General features: G+C 45.2%; 1 protein-coding gene across 3 annotated transcripts in view; it reads left to right on the top strand.

Annotated features, from left to right (window-relative positions):
* The first annotated feature begins 5,483 nt into the window (after positions 1–5,483).
* The window catches only part of DDC (dopa decarboxylase), a 104,904-nt gene continuing 85,245 nt past the window's right edge, over positions 5,484–25,142 (top strand). The window contains exon 1 of one of the 3 annotated variants that reach the window (XM_004045448.4): positions 5,484–5,633. The gene's annotated coding sequence lies outside the window, so the exon portion shown is untranslated. Of the gene's footprint in view, positions 5,634–9,837; positions 9,915–25,142 lie in introns of those variants that run through there. The other 2 variants (XM_004045454.2, XM_004045449.4) reach the window with 2 other exon arrangements.

Raw genomic sequence — 25,142 nt, 5'->3', positions numbered from 1 at the left:
ATAAACATCTTAACAGGGTTCAAGAGCAGAGTACTGGTCTGACTAGAATTTGCCAGGCTGGAATTTCCTAATCCTAGCAAGCCTAGGGGCACTGCAGGAGGCCAGGGCATGTTTCATCCCTTATCTGCAACTGCATAAAGCAGACCCCCCGCCCCCCCACACCCAGAGCAGCCATTTTAGAGGCCCCCCCTGGGAATGCATTCTTTTCCCAGGGCTGTTAATTATTAATATTCCTTACCAGGGAAATAATTCAGGGATATTTCTCCTACCCATTTTCGGTAATAAGAGAAATATGGCTCTGTCCTGCCTGGCTCCCAGGCAGTCAGACCTAATGGTTATCTCCCTTGTTCCCTGAACATTGCTGTTATCCTGTTCTTTTTTCAAGGTGCCCAGATTTCATATTGTTCAAACACACGTGCTTTACGACCAGTGTGTGCAGTTAATGCAATCATCACAGGGTCTGGAGGCAACATACATCCTCAGCTTATGAAGATGACAGGATTAAGAGATTAAAGTGAAGACAGGCATAGGAAATTATAAGAGTAGTGATTGGGGAAGCGATAAATGTCCATGAAATCTTCCCAATTTATGTTCTTCTGTCATGGCTTCAGCAGGTCCCTCCATTCAGGGTCTCTGACTTCCCACAACATCTTTCCCTTTCTTTTTATATAAATGTGCTGTGGTGATGAAGGCTTGTTCATTCTCTCGATTTTGATGCAGGATTCTTTGACTGGTCTGGCACACTAAAGACAAGACAATTAAACAGAGAAACCTAATTCCAAATTGCACTAGGCTGTTCCCCTGAAAAGCTGAGTCCTTTTCACTACCTGGCTAGAAGGCATATGAGAAATGGAAGCGGGAAATTCACAGAAGAAAAACTATACATGGCTATGGAACATTTCAATGTAATTTTTAAAATTACATAGAAAATATAGGCATAGCTAGTTGTCCATGAGTTGCCTTGTCTAGCTTTTTGTAGTCATTGATTAATCCTCACTTTCAGATTTCACAAATCTCGACCCACTTTATTTTTATAGAATGAGATCATCTCTTGATAGAGGCCTTTGCAGTCTGATCACAACCTACAGTAAGAAATGCATTCTATATTATGACCCAGTACACATATTCCTGTACATCATTGAAAGTTTCAGAAAGCAATATTTTCATCATTAGGTGCAATGTCTCCTGTTTTATATTTTATTCTGTTCTATTGCATTTTTGAAAATGCTGGTCATGAGACCTGCAAAACTGATTCCATGACCCACCAATAGTCTGAGGCCAATGATTTGAGACTTTTGAGAGAAAAACAAAGTTGGAGGACTGACACTGCCCAACTTAAAGACTTACTACAGCCAGGCGCAGTGGCTCACGCCTGTAATCCCAGCACTTCGGGAGGCCGAGGTAGGTGGATCATTTGAGGTCAGGAGTTCAAGACCAGCCTGGCAACATGGTGAAACCCCATCTCTACTAAAAATACAAAAATTAGCCAGGTGTGGTGGTACATGCCTGTAATCTCAGCTACTCGGGAGGCTGAGGCACAAAAATTGCTTGAACCCAGGAAGTGGAGGTTGCAGTGCACTGAGATAGTGCCACTGCACTCCAGTCTGGGCAACAGAGCGAGACTGTGTCTCAAATAAGTAAGTAAATTAATAAGTAAATGAATAAAAGACTTACTACAAAGCTACAGTAGTTAAGAAAGTGCTATTGGTAGGCCAGGCGTGGTGGCTCACGCCTGTAATCCCTGCACTTTGGGAGGCCGAGGTGGGCGGATCACAAGGTCAGGAGTTCAAGACCAGCCTGGCCAACATGGTGAAACCCCGTCTCTACTAAAAATACAAAAATTAGCTGGGTGTGGTGGTGCGTGCCTGTAATCTCAGCTACTCGGGAGGCTGAGGCAGGAGAATTGCTTGAACCTGGGAGGTGGAGGTTGCAGTGAGCCGAGCTTGCGCCACTGCACTCCAGCCTGGGCAACAGAGCGAGACTCTGTCTCCAAAAAAAAAAAAAAAAAAGAAAGTGCTATTGGTAAAAGAATAGACAAATAGATGAATGGAACAGAATAGAGAGCTTAGAAATAGACCCACACAAATATGGTGAAATGGTCTTTGACAAAGGAGTGAAGGCAATACAATGAAGAAAGGATAGGCTCTTCGACAAATGGTTGTGGAATAAATGGACGTCCACATGCAAAAAAAAAAAAAAAACATGAATCTAGATCTAGACCTTTACTCAAAATGGATCATAGACTTAAAGGTAACCTACAAAACTATAAAACTCCTAGAGGATGACACAAGAGAAAATCTAGTTTAGTTTGATGATGACCTTTTAGATAAATCACCAGTTTCCTCCATTAAATACAATCTATGGAGGAAAAGGACTGATGAATTGGACTTCATTAAAATAAAAAACGTCTATGCTGGAAAAAAAGAAAACAGAATTGATATTCTCACCAGCTCCTAAACAAATTGGCTTTTCCAGGAAAACTCAATTCCCCTGACACTCCTGTCTGTGGGCTTGGCCAGAGTGTGGGCATAGCAGTAGAGCTCCTCTCTCTTCACCCATGGCCTCAGCAAAGCCCCCAGTGCCCACCTTGCTCTGGCACACGGTGGTCTCAGCAGGAAGCCCCGTCTCTTCTGCTCCCAGGAGCCACACTCAGGTGCACTGTGAATCTCTTTCACAGTCACGTCTGCACCTGCAGTCTCCCTCCTGCAACATGCACACTGTTGTGACTGACTGCAGGCCACTCCAGCATCATGAGAGATGGCCATTGCTGCTCCTGTGGAAGAGCAGACTCACCCTCTTCCAGGAACAGCCTTGGCTGCAACCCATGCTACCTTCCCCTGCCCTGGGGCATTACAAGGTCACACGAGATCAGCCATTCTCAACCAGGGGCAATTTTGCCACCAGGAAACATGCAATGCCTGGAGACATTCTTGGTTGTCACAACTGGGGACTACTGGCACCTAATGAGTAAAAGCCGGATGCTGCTAAACATTCTATAATGCACAGGACAGCTCCCATCACAGAGAATTATACAGCCTTAATGTAATAGTGCTGGGATGGTTAATGTTATGTGTCGACTGAAGTGGGCTAAGAGATGCCCAGAGGGCCAGTAAAGCAGGATTTCTGGGTGTGTTCATGAGGGTGTTTCTGGAAGAGATTGGCATTGGAATCTCCAGAAAGTAAACAAGATCCATCCTCACCAGTGCGGGCTGGTAACATCCAGTTTGTTGAGTGCCAGAACAGAGCAAAAAGGTGGATGAAGGACAAATTCTTTCTCTTCTTGAGCTGGGATATCCATCTTCTCCTGCTCTTGGGCCTTCAAACTCAGGATGAATTACACCACCAGCTTATCTAGTTCTCCAGCCTGTAGATGGAAGACTGTGGGACTTCCCAGCCTCCATAATCACATGAGCCAATTTCTACAATAAATCTCTTCTCATATTCCTATATCTATATCCTATTATTTCCAGTTTTCTGGAGAAACCTGACTGATAAAGTGCCATGATTGGGAAACCCTGCCCTAGATTTCTTTCTTTGGTCCTCAATGCTTCACCCCTATTCCCCATAAATCCCACACCTGCAAGAAGAAAGGAAATGTAAAAAGAGTCCCTTCTGGGAACGGATGCTGATTCCTATGTAGATTTCTCTATTGAAAGATAACTGTTGCTCAGTAGTTGGACACTACTAGTTCACTTTTTTGAGGATTTCAAAACTGTGGTCTCTCTTCTCTATGGACATTTTTTTTCCAGTCCTATTGCTTCAAATATCATCTAAACACTTTCAACCCATAACTTTATTTCCTGTCTGGGCCTCTTTTCTGAGCTGTACTGGACACCTCAAATCACACGATTTGTGGATATCTGAAATTTAATTCCCAAACTGAATCCTTGGTGTCCTTCACCTCCCCACACCCAATACTGGTCCACCCCAGTCTTCTTCCTCTCAGTCCATGACCGTCATCCCATGCCCACTGGCTTCATCACTGGGTAGTCCTTCCACCCCCTTGACTCCTCCCCTTCCCCAGCAACCTCCTAATATGCACGCACACACACTCACATATGGGGAATATTACCACGCTTCTTCATCTCAAGCCCCCCCTCCCTCCCCCAGCCCATCTCCTAGAATGGATTCACTTGAATTCACTCCTGGTTTGAAGGAAAGTTCAGAAATCCAAGGAAGGTGGTGGGAATTGGTGGTCCAACTTAAAGGGTCTAACCCTTTCACCCTTATCTCCCTCTGATCCATTTTCTACCCCAGAGCCAGAGTGATCTTAAACCATAAGTAAGCTAAGGTTACTGCTTTCTAGAAACACTTCAATGCCTTCTATTACAGCTGGGGGGATACAAATTATGTAATGTGGCTTGCAAGACTCCCCCTCCCCTACTTTGAATGGTCCTTAGGAGTTGGCCTTCTGTCAGGGCCTGGGAGATGCCGAGCTTGATCCTCAGTAACTTTGCAGAGGCTGTTCCCTGTTTGGAGCCCTTCCCTCACCCTTCCCTCACTCTTCCCCTTACCAAGGACAATCACTTCTTCGGTTCTCAGCTCCTGTGAGACCCCAGGCTGGAGCATTTGGGTGTGCATCATTGGAGGGCTGACTTGCCATTCTTTCTCTTTTCCCTCTTTCCTCCAATGGCTCCTGTGGAGGTTTTGAGACTTCTCAATGTCACTCTGCTTCTCTCTCCAGTTCCAGTCCTAACAATAGGAACCCTAGGTGCCCCGCCCCAGCCTGCTCCAGTCTCCTAGGATAGAGCAAGGAGAGCTCTTCCCTGCATCTAGCCTGTGACAAATGCCTCTAGTGACAGCCCTCTCTGCCTTGTTTCCAGTCCTTTAATGATCTGCCCGCAGCCAGCCTCACTCTCACTCTGCTCTTCACACCCACCGAGCCCCACACTTGGAGCTGCTGGGGGTCTGCCAGAAAGACCAGCTCCTAAGATCCCTGCAGGCTGTGCCTGCTCAACTTCTCAATGTGGCTTTCTCAGCCCTGCTTTGTGCTCTCATAAAATTCTATCGACTTTGGGTTTTTTAAATAAATTTGTCCAAATTCCACTCAGAGTATTGTTTCATGCATCTCAACTATGATTTTGATGGGTTTGGGAAAGGAAGGTGAGTTCCTGGGTTCTGCTGATATCTGAACCTGGAAATCTTACCCATATTGCTGAGTGCCGCACCGGGAAGTGCAGGCTTACTTTGGGGCTGCCTTCAGGGGCAGGAGGCTGTGTGCAATGCAGGCATCACCTGGTGCGGGGCTGGAATGTATCAGATGACTTAGTGGGCTCCAAACTTGAAATCAGGGCTGCTTAGTAAAAGGTGGGATGTATGTAGAATTACATAAGAAAGATCCAAGCTTCCAGGATTTGGAATGAAACAGTCTCTTCAGAATGTGCTCTCAGGATTCCCAGAGGCGAGCTATTTCTCAAGATTTCCTTGACCTTTGTCACCATCAGGAATTAATGTTTAACTGGCACATGTGGCTGGAAATGCAAGAAGAGGGAAACGTGTGGCTTGGAGTTTCAAGAAGAGTGACTGTCTCAGTGCCGAGTGCCTCAGCAGCTTCTCCACATGCTCTTCAGTCCCCAAAGTTGGAGAATCCCATCAAGGAGAGTAGCCCTGTAAGGAATTCGAATTTCCAGCATGTAAGTCTCTGATTTTATACCTACTCAGATTGTAGTAGTGGAAAACAGCAACATGTACCTTGACTCTCTGGCCGCATGTTACTGAACATTTGCTTAAAGGTTAACTCACTTGAGGGAGCTTGTGTGGTGCTTTCTCTTCTGCTGCAGGCTGGCAGGGGTTTTTGTTCTGTGGGGGCTGTGCACTTGGTGGCTCTCCGTGCACACACAGTCACTCCAGTGACACATGTTTGATAGGTACTGGGAATGATTTCATGACTGGCTCAGTAGCAAATGCAGGCCAGATGTGATTCTATTTTTTCCATGCACCACCAGGGATGGTGTTGGGTATTTTATTCCCCCAGCCTCTGTTTCCTCTGTAAATGAGGATTTTCTTAGTGTCTACCTTGTGAGGATTAAATCCTATGATTTTATGGAGGTGATTAGTAAACGTGAACTCTGCCCTTCTCTTTATAACATCTGAGGCTCCGTCAGGGCTCTCTCCTTTTGATGTATGTTATAGTTTACTTAGAAGTCAATTTGGTGTCTACCTATGCAGTGTGATTTGAGGAGAATTAGAAGATCTTTCCCACCAACTTGCCATGCTGAGTACAATTCCCATCTGAAAACATATGCAGATAGGAATTTCTATTGGAAGAATTGTTCGGTTATCGACTTCGAGGAGTCGAAGTTCTCCTGGTTTTAAGTCTGTTGTCGGAAGTACGTAAGAATCAAAGCTTAATCGATGGAAATCATTGCTCTCCATCATGCGTGAGTTAAAACCATTACTTCTGAGTGGTCAGTTTACATTGGACTCTGTCTAGAAGAAGGTTCGCCTTCTTCACCTCCAGTCACATCCCCATTTCACAAGTGAGCAAACAGCCAGAGGAGGGGAGGAGGATGGCATAAGATCTTGCAGCTGGCAGAGACGAAATGTGAATGTAGCCCGTTTGCACTTGGTGCTGTCGGGCAGCCAAGCAATCCAGTGTGTAGGTCCAGGGTGACAAGCGCTGCTCCCGTGGCTGGGGTAAGTCCCTCCAGCATTCAGCCTTGCTCCCTGTGCTTATCTGGATGCGGTGTAGGATGAAGATGACCCTATAGAACTCTACCTTGGAAGTCCTGGCAAAGTGGATACGTGACATTTTTGAAACCAGGGACATGTTGGTGCTGCTTAATATTTAAATCATAATCTTCAGACTCTTAAAAATTACTAAATAAGTTTGAAGAGACACAGCCATCTGCCTACAGTGCCACCCCTGAGCTTCACGCCACCCTGGTCTCCAGGAAAGGGGAGAGGCTCAGGAATATTGAATGCAGGTACGATGTGGAAGAAGAGCGGAGTTTTCACATTTTAACAAGGTCAATTGAGTAATCAACTCAATAAATAAATAAATTATTATATAAAATGAGGGCTGAGTGCCGTGGCTCACACCTGTAATCCCAGCATTTGGGGAGGCTAAGGCGGGCAGATCACTTGTGCTCAGGAGTTTGAGACCAGCCTGGGCAACATGGTGAGACCTCATTTCCAATAAAAATACAAAAATTAGCCAGGTGTGGTGGCGTGCGCCTGTAGTCCCAGCTACTTACGAGGCTGAGGCAGGAGAATCACTTGAGCGTGGGAAGCGGAGGTTGCGGTGAGCCGAGATCGAGTCACTGCACTTCAGCCTGGGTGACAGAGTGAGACCCTGTCTCAAGAAATAATAATAATAATAAAATAAAATTATGAAAGTTTTACTCTGCCAAGAATATGTTGCAGTTTTAAAGATACATAGAGCCTTAAATATATAAAGAAAATCTTGGTTCAACTATGGAGAGAAATCAACAAATCCACCATCTTTACCAATTATAGTAAACTGGATGATAGATTTAGCAAACAAAACATTAGCAAACATTTAGAAAATTTCAAAAACAAAAGTAATCATCTTCCTTTATTGGACATATATGGAATCAAATACCTAAAAATTAGAAAATACACTTTCTTAAGTGTCTTAAGTGGCATTATGCAAATGTTAACATCTATCAGAGAATTGCTCTCACACTAACATGTTCTCTGACCGCAATTCAATCCAATTAATTAAATTAGAATTCAATTAAAAAATAAGCAAATATTGCTATGTATGTCTGGACTTTTTTTTTTTTTTTTTTTTTTTTTGAGATGGAGTCTCACTCTGCCACCCAGGCTGGAGTGCAGTGGCACAGTCTCGGCTCACTGCAACTTCCACCTCTCAAGTTCAAGCAGTTCTCCTGCCTCAGCCTCCTGAGTAGCTGGAATTACAAGTGCCTGCCACTGTGCCCAGCTAATTTTTGTATTTTTAGTAGAGGGGGGATTTCGTCATGCTGGCCAGGGTGGTCTCGAACTCCTGACCTCAGGTGATGTGCCCACCTTGGCCTCCCAAAGTGCTGGGATTACAGGCATGAGCCACCGGGCCCGGCAGTCTGGACATTTTTTGAATAGCTACTGAATAACTCATGTATCAAAGAAAAACAAAATAGAGATTAAATACTATTTATACATAAATGATAATAAAATATCAGCACCTCCTCATACCTGTGTCCCCCTGGTGTGTAGCCCAAGCCGTGTTCAGGGTGAAGGGCACACACCCAGGGAGCAGTGCAGCCCCAGCTCCGCCCTGCAGGAGCCCTGTGCTCAGTCCCCCACTGCAGCCCCCAAGCTCCTGGCCAGTCCTCCCCGACCAGGGCTCTTTCTCATGGGTGCATTGCCAGGGGCAAGAAAGGGGGAGTCTGTGTTCCTCAGGACAGAGGAGTTTCAGCTCAAGAAGTGCCTGGCTGTCCAGCTTGACACTGTCCCCTCCCACAGAGCTCCAATGCTCATGGCTGGGGCCTGCCTCTCCTCTGTGGTCATGGCTGAACTCACAGTGTTTGGGGGGATGAACCACCCTGCTGCTGGCTTCTGGCTCCCCCTGGATGGTGACGCTTGGGCAGCTCCCATCTTGCCCTCTGCACAGATGGGGCCTAATCTCCTTACTGCCTCCACTGTCCACGTGGCTGCTGCCTGTGGGTCCCTGCACGGCTGCTGGAGGGAGCTGCTTATGCACAGGCTGAGACCAGGATCCCCTCACTTGTACCACCAGCCAGGTCCCCACCCTGCAGCCCCTGCACTCATGGCACGTTCTGCTGCCTTGAAGGCCGCTGCCTCTGTCCCAGCTCCATGGGGGTCTCTGCTCTAGAGGGGTAGCTTCTTCCTTGAAAAGATGCTGCTTAAAGTCAGAGGATGGATGGCTCTCCTTGGGGAATTTCTAGCTCTAGACTGTGCCACAAGCCCTGGATGTGGTATGTGTATGTGTGTGCATGCATACACTTAGGTATGTGTGTGTGTGTGCATGTGTGTGGTATGCATGCATATGTGCATGTGCTATTGTACGTGTGTAGTGTTATAAACATGCATGCATGTATGCTTGTGTATGTGTGTGCATTTATAAGTGTGCATGGTGTGTGTGCATGTGTGTGTGGTCGGGGCAGGGGCACCTGCAGGCTGCTCGTCATCTGAGTGGACCCTGTTCTCCACTCTTCCTCCTCTGCAAAGCCCAGGCCCCTTTCCTAGCTTCACATGACTCCGCGTGCACCTTCAGGAGAAACGGAGTCCTGCTCCTTCTATTGCACCCATCAACCAGGAGTGGGGGGAGGGGGTGGAGGTGGGGAAGATGATCCTCCCTGTTGCTGCCCCATGGTAGGAGGAGAGACTGAGCCCAAACCATGTTTTAGATGCTGATAGGCTTAAGGGTAACAGCACAGGAGTTTGAGATGCATGCGGCTCAACACCTAGTCTACATCTCACTTCACTTTCTCATCTGGGGAAGTGGGCTTGGGACCCTGAGCCTCCCGGGTATCACAGGGTCCTAATAGTCCCTCACAGAAGGAGCAGACCCAGAGTGAGCACTCCCCAAATGCCACGCTGTCCCTTCCTCACCCTTGGAGTGGAGCCTGGGGGTTCTCAGAGTTGCTGGGAGAGTCCCAGGAGCCCTGGCCCCAAATCTGCATCCTACACAGTGCCTGGGAACACAGGACCCATTTTTTCCTTGGCCTCTCCCCAGCCCCAGCAGGCCCTGCTGCTCCTCTCCATCCTGCTAGGATGGCTCTCTCCCCCTGGGGGCAGAGTGGGGGCAGGAGGTGGTGGGAGGGTGGAGGGATGCTGCTCAGTAAATAATGCAGAGCCGGCAGCTCTGATTGGCTTCGGGGAGGCAGACACTGTGTCTACATAAATGGCAATCACATCTTCTGTGCCTCTTAACTGTCACTGTGGAGAGGAGAGAGAGAGGACAGAGAGCAAGTCACTCCCGGCTGCCTGTGAGTACTGCTCTTTGTCCTCATGGCTCACGCGTCCAGCTCTCTGGATGGCCGTGACCCTGGGGTTTGGGGTGGGAGGTTTGCCGGTTGATTCTAGCTGTGCTGAGTTCCCCTCCTGCAGGAGGAAGGAGGTTCGGCCAACAGGGACAGCTGAGCATTCAGTGTGTGCAGGTGACACAGGGTCTACAGGAACTTTTCAAGAAAATAGGCACCGACCTAGGTCGGCTTGCTTTTTTGTGCTATCTGCAAGCAACAGGTCAGGCAGAGAATCCGAAACTTTGGATTGCTTTTTAGGCCGCATTCATAGAGCCATGACAGCAACACAACTAAGTGAGTGGAAATTATTTTCGAGACTGGCTCATGTGCATGTAGAGACCGTGGAGGCCACACGATGGGTGGGAAAGAAGGAGGCTATGCAGCCCCACAGACTCAGGTTTGCATTCAGATGCACACCTTCCTGGCCGCCTTTCCTTCCTCAGACGTGAAGGAGAGGAGCTAATTAACAGCATCCTCCCCCAGATCATAGTAAAAACCAGGTTTGATTTTATAAAGGGGCGGGCACACAATAGGTGCTCAATAAATGAGAGCTCTATTGTGAATAAGGGAGGAAAGTGTGAGGGCACTGAAAATGCTGCTGAGTGGTCTGCTGCGCCCTCCATAGCCTGTTTTCTTCAGTTTCCAAGCGAAATTCAGGTAGGTGACATGGGTTCTTGCCACAAGCTTGTTTCTCTTTTGAAGACTCCAAGGGCAGAGGCTCCTTGCAAAAATTTCTCATTCAGATAAGCAGGGTTTCCCCTCCAAAAGGTGACAATCACTGCACAAAAGCTGGTCCTCTGTTGGTTTGTCAAGGGTGCCAGAGACAAACACTCCTTTGCTGGGGGCACGGGAGTCCTGCTGGCAGCGTGCGGTGACCCCAGACTAGAACACAGGCATCCTGGATGGCTGACCACAGAGCAAGTTAAGGGGTGTCTGGATGGTTCTGAAGGAAACAAAATCAAGCCATTCTCAGCAGTTTCTTTTCTTCCTGTCTTCTGGGCACACACTAGGTGGGCCTCTACACACAGCCAGTGTGAAGAAAATAATTAATTAAAATAAATCCCCCTTAACTCCCCTTGCCACAAATTCAAAGAGATAGCCTGGGGGATCTAATTACTTTTGTTTTCTGCTCTTCAAGATGTTGATTATTCTGAAGGTTTTACTTTCAGACACTCACTTGAGTCAGCTGTTAAGTTTAGGGAACGGCTCTAGGAAAACCACACTACGTGGGTATTTTAAAAGAAGTGTTCTGCGGCTGGGTGCAGTGGCTCATGCCTGTAATCCCAACACTTTGGGAGGCTGAGGCGAGTGGATCACCTGAGGTCGGGAGTTCAAGACCAGCCTGGCCAACATGGTGGCACCGTATCTCTACTAAAAATACAAAAATTAGACAGGTGTGGTTGTGCGTGCCTATAGTCCCAGTTACTCAGGGGGCTGAAGCAGGAGAATTGCTTGAACCCGGGAGGTGGAGGTTGCAGTGAGCTGAGATCATGCCATTGCACTGCAGCCTGCGCAACAGAGCGAGACTCTGTCTCCAAAAAAAAAAAAAAAAAAAGAAAGAAATGTTCTGATGTTTTGTGTTTGTCTGGTGCTTGTTGGCATTTCTGGAGGAAGACATTCAGGGAGCCCAGAGGTACCTCGTGGGCATATGGGACAGCGATGGGCACAGGACCTCGTAGAAAAGGTTAGAATCCCACTGTGTTGAGAGACAGCAGAGGGTCCTGGTCTTCTGGTTTGTACAGAGGCAAGTGTGAAAGCCATTTCTGAGCTGTGCGGGCTGAGAGGAGCTCCGTGCCTGCTGCATGCTTCCCTCAGCCTCTTCGCATTGCTGTAGAGGGGATCAGGCTGCTACTTTGCAGAGCTGATGTGAAGTTTAGGAGGATATAGGTAAAGGGCTTACACTGCTGCCCTGTATATGGCAACTATTCAACATTTCTTCTGCTTTGGAGGAGGTAGGGGAGAGGAACTTCTCTTGGGGCATGGAGGGCAGCAGAGTTTGTTGAGCCTCTGCCTGTTTCTGTTGGGATCAGCCCAGGTGGGTGGAGGCAGATGTGTGTCTGCAGGCTCAGCACTCCCACCCGAAGCCACATTCCCCTGTTCTCTCATGTGCAGTGAACCAGGCAGGAGCCCTGGACCACACTCTGGGTTGCAGGCACCACCTTCCCCATCCCCAGTGGGAGCCCTGTTTAGAGTCCTGTGGTCTCATCTCTGGCCATGGTGAGGACACAGGCAGCTGACAGTGCAAGTGTAAGTGGATTCCCAGGCCAAAGGTGTGTTAGGAAAATGCTGGCTTCAGAACACCAGCACCCACTCCTTCACTTACTGGCTGTGTGGCTGTGGTCAAGTTAAACAGCAATAACTCTACTGGCCTGGCAGGGTTGTGAGCGTGTTCAGTGAGATAATGCATACCATGAGCTTATCAGGAGCTTGAGCACTGCTGATTTGTTTGGTTTCTTGGACAACAGGATGTGGCAACCAAAGTTCAACAGATTCTCAGGATTTTTTCTTGGAGGGGGGCACCTCAAGTGCAGGCTTCTTAACAACACCAGGCCCCAGGCCAGCAGCTGTTCAATATGAGGAATAGGGAAGCATTCACTGTGAATGTAGAAGTCAATATTTACCACCAAATTGGCTCATAAGGACTCCCCAAAGAGTGTACCAAAGCATACTAAATAGATTCACAGTGCAGGTGTCCTGTGTTTGTAATAGACGGTAAACCAGGACATGTCATGGGCACTGGATATTATGACTACGATGAAAAGAAGCAACCAACTAGAACATAATTCGAATTGTCTCAAGCCAATAGCAAAGGCAGATGGTTATGATCTCTTGTGAACTATTAATGTGACTGCAAGAGAAAGGGGGAAAGAATTGAGAAAAAATAAGGGAAAAAATTTGTAAGGGGGGGTGATTTCTGAAAAGTTTCTTCTGACATAACTCTTCAATAAAATGAAAACAAAGGAGAAAAGTTAAAATTACCTAGTAGTTATCATACAAACTTTCAAAATTAGCAACCATGAATGAAAATAATAAAATTTGAATGTTTTAAGGTTTAAAGTTAAAATGTGAATGAAGGAGCAAAGCTTACAGAGATGGAGTGTCTATGCTCAATGCCTGATGGTGGGTGACATTTCTGTATCATTCCAGTTTTTCAAAAAGAAATTGACAACACGCAAAAAGAACTGTACAACTCACATGTCTCAATTCCACTGGGGAATTAATATCTTTGAGAGACAGACCCAATAGGTGCGACCTATATGGTGATGGTGGGGTGTCATCTACTCATGACGGTGCTGCCCATAACAGCAAACAGCTAACAGGCAAAGTGGGGATGGATGGTGTCATAGGAACACGGTGAAATCCCCACTCAGGAGCCCTTAATAAGTGCAAATAGGAGCGTTATGTTAAGGAAATTCTGCATATTGTAATTAGGCATACAGGAAAAATGTCAAGTGAAAAAAGGATACCCAGTCATACACACATCCTCATGCAACTATTTGAATTGTCTACCGTCAGGACTAAAATGGAATAATATCAATCAGTTTCATGTCCTTGGCATTCTTTTTTGTCTTTGGAAATTGCTCAAGTTATGAATTTTTCCAGCCAGCATTAACTTAGGTCGCAGCATGGTTACAGAGATATGAGTGGAAGTAGCATCTTTCCATGGGAGGAAAACTGAAAACCAAGACAAACTTCTCTATGGCTCCTTTCCACGGACAATTGTTGGCCAAGAATCTACTTTGACAGAGCATTGTTTATTAAACAGAGAATGAATAAGAAACAGCTGCACAAAGCTCCTTCCTCCTTCATGTCAGCAGAGGAGCAAGGCTTTCCCCTGAATTTTGATCTTTGTTTGTTGTAGAAATTTTCTCCCTTTTCTCTTATGCTACCTCAGGAGAAGAGGCTTCTGCCTGTCTTTTGTAGTGTCAATAATAATAATTGCTAGACACAGGTTTACAGTCCAAAGTGCTCTCTGCCTGCATGAGCTTGCGGCCCCATTTTACAAGTAAAGAAACAGACTCAGAGAGGCCAAGACGTCAGCCAGCAGCTGCATGCCTCTTGCCGCAGAGCTATGGACTCAAGCTGTTTTCTCTGAATGCAAATCCACCATTCTTTCTACTCTTCATGAGAAGGAGGAGGAGGAGGACTGTCCTGTGGAATTGTAGTGCTGAAAGCATAGCTCCACTTGATTGTGGCAGTTCCATTTTCCAACGCAGACCAATCTCGCCAAGGAGGCCAGCTGGGCGGAGTGGGACTTAGAACCCAGTGCAAAGTCCCTTAGAGGAGTTCCTTTCTGGACAGAAACTCCCTTGAGATGATGGATTTGATTCCTCCTGAATTTGCACAGGTGTGGAGAGTGAAATGCTATGCTTCGAGCATCTACCTTGTAATTATCTTGTACTCTCTTCATGGTTCTGTGTGGTGCCTAGGATGATGGCCGTGGTACAGATTGCAAGTGGAGCCGCAATGGAGTGGACGTGTGTGTTTCTCCCAACATTCCTATGTTGAAATCTTCACCTGCAATGTATTAGGAAATAGGAACTTTGAGAGGTGATTAGGTCATGAAGTCAGAGCCCTCATGAATGGAATGAGTACCCTTATAAAAGAGACCCTAGAGAGACCCATCACCCCTTTCACCATGTGAGGACATAGAGAGAAGGCTATGTCTATGAGAAACAAGCCTCACCAGATACCAAATCTGCCGGGGCCTTAATCTTGGACTTCCAGCCTCAGAACTCTAAGAAATCATTGTCTGTTGTTTATAAGCTGCCCAGTCTATAGTACTTTTTATAGTAGCCCAAAGGGACTAAGATAGGGGGCTTGGCCACGGTCTCACCTCCAGCCAAGAGCTGCCCAAACCCTTTCTTTTTCTGGTTACCACTTGTAACGAACATGATCTATGAGCAAACAAGGCACCGTGGAAGCTGCGGTGCCCCTGTGGTCCTCAGTAGGCATTCGGGAAATCATTCCTTGCAGCCCTGGGAGAAACTGGTATTACAAGTTTCTAATCCTGAAGTTACTTAAGCCATGCTCTTTTCATCAACTGATATGCATCTGGCTACAGCTGTTAGGGATGCTCTGTACCTGTGTTTGAGTCCAGGACATTCTCTCGGATGCCTTCAGGAGCCAGACTGCAGGAATTCAACTGTGGCCTCATCTGACTACAGCAGGTGTGGAGTCTTGGTTCAGTTGTGCAGCCTCTCTGTGCCTCGGTCTTCTCATCTGTTAAAGGGAGTAATAATAGTCCTGACAAGGTTCTTATGAAGATTAAATACGAGAACCAGGAAAAGAGCTTAACGTGGTTCTTGGCACATGTAAGTTCATATCAATGTTAACTATTTTTTAGACCAATGAGAGAGTGCCTATTTAAACAAGAACACCCGGGTTTACATAAAAGTAGTGGTACAAGTGTAAGACAGTCGCAAGTGTGTGTGCATATGTGTGTGTGTGATGCCCTGGCTTTATTGTGTCGATTGTAAGTAGAGACACTTTGGCCTACAGGATGAAGGAAACAGGGGTTCTGCCTTGGCTTTGCTGCAACCAGCTTCACACCTGGGACAGTCCTTTCCTTCTCTGGGTCCCAGGTCCCTCCCTTTTAAAATGAACATAGTAATAGCTCTCACCAATAAAGCATTAAAGGAGCTAAGACGTCAGCCTGTCCTGGGTCTCTTTTCCAACAGATCTCTTGTCTCTCCCACTGACTCCAAACCACACAAGCCATGCTTCTCAGGAACCCAGGACACCCGGATTGTGGTAGGGTTCTGCCAATGGGAGGTTTAGTGGGAGGCTCGAAGGCAGAGGTACCACCATCCCTGTGACACTGGTTCAGCCTCCTCCTCCATGCCTGCTGTCCCAGCAAGCCTGACCTGGTGGCAGCTTTGCACGGACAGCCTGGATCCTGGTTCCAGGAGCACAGTCTCTCCCATCTCTCCATCGGAGGGATGGGAGTGCATCATATTGGCCATAGAGGTTACCTGAGCTTCCTCGGTTACCTAAGGTCACCCAGCTAATAAGCCTTGGAGATAAGACGCAAGCCGAGTTCTCTGGATCCAGAGTCCACCCTTCTCCCCCGCAGCGCCATGCTGCCTCCCAGAACACTTTCTATTTATGTTGCTTTTCACCCATGTGAGGAAGTCTGTGATGTTTCTCTCTCTGTAGTTTAGAAAACTCATGTGCTAAGGGCCTCAGTGACACAGAATCTTCATGACTTTCTGAAGAATGCTGCGGGAACCTGGGGTCAATCATGTAGAATAATTGGCTTTGAGGACCACAGTCTCTGAGAAGAGCAGTTGTATGGAAAGTAGGCCTGAGCACTAACTCTGGCTCTAGTCCCTGACTATTATCTCATCAAAGAATCTGACAAATCTGTCAGCACTACCTAAGTCTTGTAAGCTAAAAAAAAACCAACAGTTGCAAAACAGTGGATTTCCAGTTTGTAAACAGATGAGTTTGAGAGCTGTGGAAGAGAAACACAAGTGAAGATAATGTGTCCTAGAAGGGGAGGAAGGAAGGAGCTGAGGAAGCCGGCCTCAAAAGCCTCAAAATGAGGCACTTCTGCCCAGTTAATAATTTTATTTTTTACTTAAAGAAAATTAATAGACTTTCACGGCAGTTTCAGGTGTAGAGGAAAGTTGGACAGAAAGTAGAGAGTCCTCATATTTCCCCTCTCCCCCTGCCCCCCACAGTTGCCCTATTATTAATGAAAACATTTTACTGAACGCTGACTCTGCAGCAGGCTCTCACCCCGTCATCTCATTCATCTTCCCAGCAGCACTGGAGGGAGGTATTTGCATGCATTCTTGCTTTCACAGAGGCTGAGAAGGAGCCTCAGAAAGGGGTGGAGGTTAAAGGTAACAGAGTAACTGAAAGCAGTGACTCTTGACCTCGGGTCTGCCTGACACTTGGTGGTGTAGCTGGAGGCCACTTGTGAGCGGATTTAGATTATTCACGTGCCTCTTGGCCACTGACAAAAATGCTCATGTAAAGCTTCTTAGTGGCCTGTTGTGTAACCAGAGTCTTAAGGGTTAAAGAAAGAACTTAGAGGATCTTTTTTTGAGGCAAGTTTCTCAGATAGCCATTCCCCTGTTATTAAAAAGCTCTCATGGCTAGAAACTTCTTTATGGTCTCGCTTGGAAGCATTTCTCCTACTGAATATTTTTATGGTCTTTGAACCCACAGAGAAAATGTCCATCAAGAAACCAGTCAGGCTGGGTACGGTGGTTCACACCTGTAATCCCAGCACTTTGGGAGGCCAAGGCAGGCAGATCACGAGTTCAGGAGTGCAAGACCATCCTGACCAATAAGGTAAAACCCCATCTCTACTAAAAATACAAAAATTAGCCAGGTGTGGTGACGCATACCTGTAGTCCCACCTGCTCAGGAGGCTGAGGCAGGAGAATCGTTTGAACCTGGGAGGCGGAGGTTGCAGTGAGCCAAGATCGTTCCACTGCATTCCAGCCTGGGTGACAGAGCAAGACTCCATCTCAAAAAAGAAAAGAAAGAAAAGAAAAGAAAAAAAGAAAGCAGCTAATCCAGGGGGAAATCAGCCAAATTAGTGTTGTGCCTGGATTTATAAGTATATGCTTGAGGGGGATAGTGAGCCAGGGCCTCAGTCCCAAAAGCTTACGTGTTTTCTGAGACATAAACTATGGCTCTTTTTTTCTGGAATAGTGTAAAAAATGTCAACCCTATTCTTTTCATCAGGATGGAAAAGGAAAGTCAAGAGAGGCTGAACAAAGTCTCCAGTGTCCCAGTGTTTGCAGCAAAATCATGTCTTGCGTGCATGAACAGGCAGTACCATGGACAGATCCACAGTGCATGGTTGCCATCCCCACTCCGGGCTTGTGAGGAATCCACTACCTCACATGCACAGTGGCGTGGATGGGCTTGCCCGTGGTGCTAGGGGCCTGGGCTGGGTTCTCTTCAGTGGCTGTGGCAGAGAAGTCCTAAGAGTGAAATTGCAGTGCCCAGACTGTGGGACACTTAGTCAAGTGCTGAGCATGAAGGGCTAGATGCTGGGCAGGGACTGAGACAGGAGATGGCACAGGTGGAAGTGGTCAGGACTCAATGGTGGGAGGGGCTGTGGCTCCTGAGCCATAGTGTCTCCTGTGACTCTTCCTTGTGGCAAATATGTGAGGGGCTGGTGATTTGAATTGTCTCAAAGGTAGAGAGTAGAGTCCAATAGGGTATATTACAGAAACAAAATGTCTAGAGGACCAAATATCATTCATTCATTCATCATTCAGCAAATACCTACAGTGCTCTCTGTTGTCCAGGGCCTCTGACTGGTCCTGCAAATGCAAAAATAAATAAGTTGAGGACCCTGCTTGGAGAAGCCCACCATTAGCAAAGGGTGTTATTGAAATGTTGCATTACAACAAAATAACCCCACAGGTCAATCAGGAGGTCTGAGGGAGTTCAGGGGAGTCCATCTCTTCTTGAAGCGTGTGGGGCTGGAGATGAGCTCTGACTGTTGCTGATGCAAAAAGACATTGAGCCAGAAGTGCAGGGAGGCAGCCGGCTCACCGTGCACAGGCAATGCACCACAGGGGCTGCATGGAGAATAGCGCAGCATGGAGAATAGTGTGGGGTAGAGAATAGTGTGGAGAATAGTGTCATGTGCAGCTGCTGGAACACTGGGCAGATTATGTCAACAGAAGCTATTTCAAGGGCCTGGAGAGGCATAAGCCACAGCCTTTATCATAGGCTAAGTCTTCCAGCTAATATTTACACAGCTTGGGGGCATAAAATATCAAACAGCTACAAATGAGCACAAGATTCTCTGTGGCTTCATGCTAAGAGCCTTCTAAAAAGGTCTTTGTGGGAAATAATCTGTGAATAAATAACAGAGAATAATTTAAAATATAAGAACCAGGTCTTACTTTACACTTTGACTAGGAATATTTCTTTTGGTGTATGTGGTATGTGTCTGCTTGTTGTGTTTGTTTATTCCAGAGCCACATGCTTTGGCCTGGTGCTATGACTTAAAGCTGATACCCCCAGAAGCTGAGCGTCTTTCTGAATCTTTCCCAGCTACCCCTTCTGAGTCTTCAGCTTGCTGCCTCACATGTGTGGCCCCCCAGGAGGGCAAATAGATATAGCCAGAATATTTGCTTCAGAAGACATTGCTAATAGTCACACATCAGGTACAAGTCCTGAAGAAAAGATTATGAGAATTCACTACATAAAAATTGACATTCTTATAGGTCAGAATAGAATTATAAGCAAATTGGGTCCAACAAAAATGAGGAAAATGCCTGCAAAACATTTAACAGACATAAGAGTAGAATTATTAGTATATTAGAACTCTCACAATTAAATAGGAAATATCTAACACCCTAGTGGAAAAGAATGCAGTGAGCAAGAAATTCATTAAAAAAGTAATCCAAATGGCAAAGAAACACACGAAAAAGCTATTCAGTTTCATTAGTCAAAGCACAATGGGGCTGGGCGCGGTGGCTCATGCCTGTAATCCTAGCATTTTGGGAGGCTGAGGCGGGTGGATCACTTGAGGTCAGGAGTGAGAGACCAGCCTGGCCAACATGGTGAAACCCTGTCTCTACTAAAAATACAAAAAAAATAGCCGGACATGGTGGCATGCGCCTGTAATCCCACCTACTCAGGAGGTCAAGGCGGGAGAATTGCTTGAACCTGGGAGGCAGAGGTTGCAGTGAGCCCAGATCACACCACTGCACTCCAGCCTAGGCGATAGAGTGAGGCCCCGTCTCAAAAAAAAAAAAAAAAAAAAAAGGTACAACGGAATCATTAAGGCTGGTTAAACTTAAAATGAATATTCAAGCCCAGTGATTGTATGGTAAAATGAGCATTCTTATACAATCCCTATTGGGAAAGTAATTTGGTTAAAAAAAAAAAAAGATGTTTTAGGGGAAAATTTGGCAATATATTTTCAAGACACTAAAAATATTTATCTCTAGAAGAATTTGTTCTAAATAAATTATAAAATAAGTGTTCTCCTTTTTATAAATTTTTAATGCAAAAGAAAGTGTGCAGAAATGTAAACAAGAGGTTGCACGTTTTAGGATTATTTGGAAAAGCTAATAGCTGACATTTATTGAGTGCTAATTTGTTACCATTTATTTATTTAGTTGTTACACAAAGTTCTTCAAGGTATTACAGGCATACCTCTTGTGAAAGGAAAATATCTTAGGCCCTTTCAAGCTGGGAACCACTCAGGGCAAATCTGTCTCCCATTCTATTCAAGTCATCCCTTTGCTCACAGAGATAGATGCATATTTTGATTGCCTTCTTTGGAAATACTTATCAGAAACTCAAAAGAATGCAACTAACTGTATCTCACCTACCGTGACCTGGAAGCCCGCAGCGGGAGGGCCTTGCTTTGCACTGTCTCGCCTTTCTGGATGGAACTAATGTACTTCTTCCAAATTGATTGATGTCTCCTGTCTCCCTAAAATGTATAAAACCAAGCTTGGCCACATGTCATAAGGACTTCCTGAGGCTGTGTCATGGGTGTGTCCTCAGCCTTGGCAAAATAAACTTTCTAAATTGACTGAGACCTGTCTCAAATTTTCGGTGTTCACACCTCAGAAATATTGCAAATTCAGTTCCAGGTGACCACCATAAAGGGAGTCGCATGAATTTTTTCTCTCCAGTGCATACAAAAGTTCTGTTTACACTATACTGTAGTCTATTAAGTGTGCAATAACATTATATATAAAAAGTATATACCTTAATTTAAAAATAATGTATTGCTAAAAATGCTAACGATCATCTGATCCTTCAGCAAACATAATCTTTTTGCTGGTGGAGGGTCTTGCCTCCATGTCGATGGCTGCTGACTGGTCAGGGTGGTAGTACCTGAAAGTTATGGTAGCTGTGGCAATTCCTTAAAACAAAGTAACAATGAAGTTTGCTGCATCGATCAACTCTTCCTTTCATGAAGGATGCCTCTGTAGCATGTGATGCTGTTTGATAGCATTTTACCTCCAGTAGAACTTCTTTCAGAATTGGAGTCAGTTCTCTTAAATCTTGCTGCTGCTTTAGCAACTCAGTTTATGTAATATTCTAAATCCTTTGCTGTTGTTTCAACAATACTCACAGCCTCTTCAATCAGAATAGATTCTATCTCAAGATGTCTTTGCTCATCCACGAGAAGCAACTAATCTGTCCAATTTTATCATGAGATTGCAGCAATTCAGTCATATCTTCAGGCTCCGTTTAAAATTCTAGTTCTCTATTTCCACCATATCTGCAGTGACTTCTTCCACTGAAATTTTGAAACTTGAAGTCATCTGTGAGGACTGGAATCAACTTCTTCCAACTCCTGTTAATGTTGATATTGTGACCTCTTTCCATGAATCACAAATGTTCTTTTTTTTTTTTTTTTTTTGAGACAGAGTCTCGCTCTGTCACCCAGGCTGGAGTGCAGTGGTGTGATCTTGGCTTACTGCTGCAAGCTCCGCCTCCCAGGTTCATGCCATTCTCTTGCCTCAGCCTCCCGAGTAGCTGGGACTACAGGTGCCCGCCACCACACCTGGCTAATTTTTTTTGTATTTTTAGTACAGATGGGGTTTCACTGTGTTAGCCAGGATGGTCTCGATCTCCTGACCTTGTGATCCACCCGCCTCGGCCTCACAAAGTGCTGGGATTACAGGAGTGAGCCACTGCACCCGGCCCACAAATGTTCTTAATGGCATCTAGAATAGTAAATTCTTTCCAAAAGGTTTTCAATTTACTTTGCTGAAGTTCATCAGAGGAATGACTATCTACGGCAGATGCAGCCTTATGAAATGCATTTCTTAATAAGACTTGAAAGTCTAAATTACTCTTTGATCAATGGACTGTAGAATGGATGTTGAGTTAGCAGGAATGAAAACATTAATCTCCTTGTACATCTTGCTCTTGAGTGACCAGGTGCATTGTCAATGAGCAGTAATATTTTTGAAAGGAATCTTTCCTTCTGAGAAGTATCTCTCAACAATAGTCTTCAAATATTCAGTAAACCATACTGTAAACAGATGTGCTGTCATCCAGGCTTTGTTGTTCCATTTATAAAGCACAGGAAGAGTAGATTTGGCATAGTTTTTAAGGGCCCTAGGATTTTCAGAATAATAAGTAAGCATAGGCTGCAACTTAAAGTCACCAGCTGTGTTACCCCCTTTGAGAGTCAGCCTGTGCTTTGAAGTTTTGAAGCCGGGCATTGACTTCTCCTCTCTGGCTATGAAAGCCCTAGAGGGCTTCTTGTTCCAATAGAAGGCTATGATGTCTATATTGAAAATCTATGGTTTACCGTAGCCACCTTCATGGATTATCTTTGCTGGATCTTCTGGATAACTTGCTGCAGCTTCTCCACTGGCTCTTGCTGTTTCACCTTGCACTTCTATGTAATGGAGTGCTTCTTTCCATAAACCTCAGGAACAAAACTCTGCTAACTTCAGGCATTTTTTCTGCAACTTTCTCACCTCTCTCAGTCTTCATAGAATTGAAGACAGTTAAGACCTTACTCTGAATTGGGCTTTGGCTTAAGGAAATGTTGTGGCTGGTTTGATCTTCAATTCAGATCACTAAAACACTCTCCATATCAGAAATAAGGCTATTTTGCTTAGCATTCATGTGCTCACTGGAGTTATACTTCTGATTTCCTTCAACAACTTTTCCTTTGCTTTCATAGCCTGGATAACTGTTTGGCTTCACTTTTGACCTGGCTCAACTTTTGACATGCCTTCCTCACTCAGCTGAATCATTTCTAGCTTTTGATTTAAAGTGAGAGACATACAACCTACTCTTCCTGTCACTTGAATACTTAGAGGCCATTGCAGGGTTACTAACTGACCTAATTTCAATATTGTCACATCTCAGAGAACAGGGAGGCCCAAGGAAAGGAAGAAAGACAGGCGAATAATGGGTCAGTGGTTCAGTCAGATACAAATTTATTAAGTTGACCATCATGTGGGTGTGGTCCATGCTGTCCCAAAACAATTACAATAGTAACATCAAAGATTGCTGACCGTAGATCACTATAACAGATTAATAATAATGAAATGGTTTGAAATATTACAAAAGTTTCTGAAATGTAACACAGAGTCACTGAGTGAGCACATGCTTTTGGAAACATTGTGCCTATAGACTTGCTGGATTCAGGGTTGTCACAAACCTTCTATTTGTAAAAAATGCAATAAAACTGGGTGTACCTATACTATTATTGTCATGATTTTTGTTGCCAGTTAAAGAAAATGAGGTTTAGCATGGCAGCAATTTACGCTGGGTTGTACAGCTAATACACGCTATTATAATAGCTAATACATGCAATTATGATAGCTAATACATAGAATCAGGGTGTGACTCGCAGTCCTTTCTTTGGCTCTCGGTCTTGGAGTGTTGGCCACTGGGATACACCAATGCTTCCCACTATGTGGGTGAAAATTGGAAATAATATAAATGCTCAACAATAGAGGTACATGTTGTGAATATGGCACATTCACATTGTGAAATACTTGTGAGAAATCACACAATAGAAAAGTATTTATCGGGCAGGTGCGGTGGCTCATGCCTGCAATCCCAGCACTTTGGAAGGCCAAGGCAGACAGAACACTTGAGATCAGGAGTTCAAGACCAGCCTGACCAACATGGCGAAATCCTGTCTCTACTAAAAATACAAAAAAAAATTAGCCAGGTGTGTGCTACCACGCCCTGTAGTCCCAGCTACTTGGGAGGCTGAGACAGGAGAATCACTTGAACCTGGGAGGCAGAGGTTGCCGTGAGCCAAGATTGCACCACTGCACTCTAGCCTGGGTGACAGAGCAAGACTCCGTCTCAAAAAAAAAAAAAAAAAAAAAAAAAGTATTTATCAACATGAGAAATGTACTTAGAAATTAGTAAAGAAAAACAGGCTAGCAAAAAGATCTGCAGTGTGATACCATTTGAGTTAAAAATTTGAGTCATATTAATTTGAAATACTTCCACTTGAGGTGAAAACCAAGTTTCACTGTATGTGCAAAATTAAAAAAAAAACCGTCACTTCAAACTAAGAACTAATTTCAAAGCCTGCAGGCCCCAAGGAATTGTAAGCTGGCTGCTTTAGCACATGGCCATGATGTTTTGCTGGTGAACAGGACACTCCTTGGTCGATGGCTTAAGAAGCACAAAGGTGCAACAGAACTTCAGACAGTCATTGTGGTTGTTCTCATGCTTGTTAGTTTGGCATTTGCTGTTGCTATAATCTAGAGTCTAATCTTACGTCTCAATCACTGCCACTCAAGCGCTCACTAGCTGAGAAATGCATCCTCAAACAACAGCTTTAACATGGGGGCTGGATCTAATAAGCCTTGAAATAACATAAAAACTGCTGTAACTGTTCATTTAACAGAGAACATGGAAGTAAAAATGTTAGAGAGAATGCCAATGGAAGGAAAAGCACATTCTAGCAGGTTTACCTTTGTCAAAGTACCTTGACCAAACATCAGCCAAGCTCCTCTGGCCCAAGAGGGAAGAGCTTAGCCAAGTCTCCTCCTTGGCCTTCTGAGCACAACTTTGATGTCCAATCAGGCTCATGTGCTTCCACTTTTGGTATCTCATCCAGAGTTCCTTTATCCCCTCCACCCTTGATACTTACCCAAGTTCCTCTTAGTAATTTTCCACCCAGGGACCCTCTCACCTGACCGTTGGCTGTAAGTCCCTATGTGCCCCTGTTGTTTTTGGAATTGAGTTCAGTCCCTCCCCTTTTGCAACATTCTATCCTTATTGCAGTGGTCTTGAGTAAAATCTGTCTTGTCACTTTTAACAAGTGTCTGGTGAACAATTTTTCTTTACCACCTTTAACCTCACAAAAATTGTTAAAAATCCCAGCATGGACAATGGGGAAAATAGAGAAGTGCTGGAAGCTGATATTAAGGTCATCACCATTGCTAATAACAGTGAATTTAGAGTATTCCTAAGCACTTAACTCCCATGGGAAAATTTATCTTAAATTTGTCCTGGAGCCAGCTATAAATTTGAATCCTATTTCTGCAATTACTGGTCATGTGATCTTGGGCATGTCACATTGCCTCTCTGAGCTTCCATTTCCTCATCTACAAAACTTTGGAGTATGAAAAAGATTTGAAAATGCATCCCTATGCATTTTCCTTGTGCCATCCTATGCACAAGACGTGCCTTATGGAGAAAATATATGTGTTAGAGAAGCTTCCCCAGACAGGAGTTACAGTGCTGTTGGCT

Source organism: Gorilla gorilla, chromosome 6 (genome assembly GCF_029281585.2).
Source record: "Gorilla gorilla gorilla isolate KB3781 chromosome 6, NHGRI_mGorGor1-v2.1_pri, whole genome shotgun sequence".
Classification (NCBI taxonomy): Eukaryota; Metazoa; Chordata; class Mammalia; order Primates; family Hominidae; genus Gorilla; species Gorilla gorilla.
Note: the sequence above shows the minus strand (reverse complement) of the source record. Positions and strands in the feature narration are given on the sequence as shown.